Here is a 1,175-nt window from a genome sequence, read left to right as displayed (position 1 = left end):
ATCACTATACACTGATTAGAAATACTAAAACAAAAATAAAATGAAAACCAAAACAGAACACTCAGGTATACAATCTGAAAATCTCAAGGGGCTGGCAAGGATGCTGAACAACTGGAATTCTCATTAACAACTGCTTGGAATACAAAATGTTACAGCAATTTAGGAAAAAGTCTGGCCCGTTTGCTAAAGTCAAATTTTTATTTTACCTGAAGGGGGAAAAAACTTATCTTCATGCAAGAAACTTGTACATGAGCATTTATGGTGCCTTTATTCATAATGGCCAAAAGCTAGAAGTAAGCCAAATAGCTTTCCATGGGAGAATGGATGAATAACCTGTGGTATATCTAGCAGTGAAATATTACTCAACAATAAAAAATAATCTAATAAATACTTACTTGACCAGGGAGATAGTGTGATCACAAAGTTGGTTTTCCCAAGCCAAGTCTTGCCCATAGCACTGCACATGTGCTGACTCCCTGTAGTTTTCCCATGTTTGAGAAACTTCATCGCACAATTTGTGCTTATGGGGTTAAAAAAAAACAAAACCCCCAAATATCTAATATGTACACATAAAAACACAAATGAAGCACAAATGCATTACATTAATTATGGGAAAGTGAAAATGTTAGTCCCTCAGTTGTGTCCGACTCTTTGCAACCCCATGAACCATAGCCCACCAGGCTCCTCTGTCCATGGGATTCTCCAGGCAAGAATACTGGAGTGGGTTGCCATGCCCTCCTCCAGGGGACCTCCTCGACCCAGGGATAGAACCTGGGTTTCCTGCATTGCAGGCAGATTCTTTACCGTCTGAGCCACCATTATGGGAAGCCAGTTTCAAAAGGCCACAGAATTTAACATTTCATTGATATGACATTTTGGAAAAAGCACAATTATGTGGACAGAAGGATGACTGGTTGCTAGGGTTGGTGGTGAGGGTGAGGGATAACTACAAAAAGGCAAAATAAAGTGATGGAGCAGTGGACCTGGTCTATATTGCGATTATGGTGATGATTATATGACTATATACATTTGTTAAAACTCCCAGAACTGCACTCTGAAAAGGATGCATTTTTCTACATGTGAATTATATGTCAATACCACTGACCAAGTTAAAAATAGACTTTAAATCACAGGGCAAATGCTGAATGTCACTTTCTCTCCAACTTTGATCAAAG

At 39.0% G+C, this 1,175-nt stretch overlaps 1 non-coding gene across 1 annotated transcript; it reads left to right on the top strand.

Annotated features, from left to right (window-relative positions):
- The first annotated feature begins 387 nt into the window (after window positions 1-387).
- On the top strand, window positions 388-552 carry LOC122690896. The gene has a single exon (XR_006340175.1). It is a non-coding gene; the product is annotated as a U1 spliceosomal RNA (small nuclear RNA).
- Window positions 553-1,175: the final 623 nt, after the last annotated feature.

This window comes from Cervus elaphus, chromosome X (assembly GCF_910594005.1).
Source record: "Cervus elaphus chromosome X, mCerEla1.1, whole genome shotgun sequence".
In the NCBI taxonomy this organism is placed as follows: domain Eukaryota; kingdom Metazoa; phylum Chordata; class Mammalia; order Artiodactyla; family Cervidae; genus Cervus; species Cervus elaphus.
This window is presented reverse-complemented; position numbering and strand designations above follow the sequence as displayed.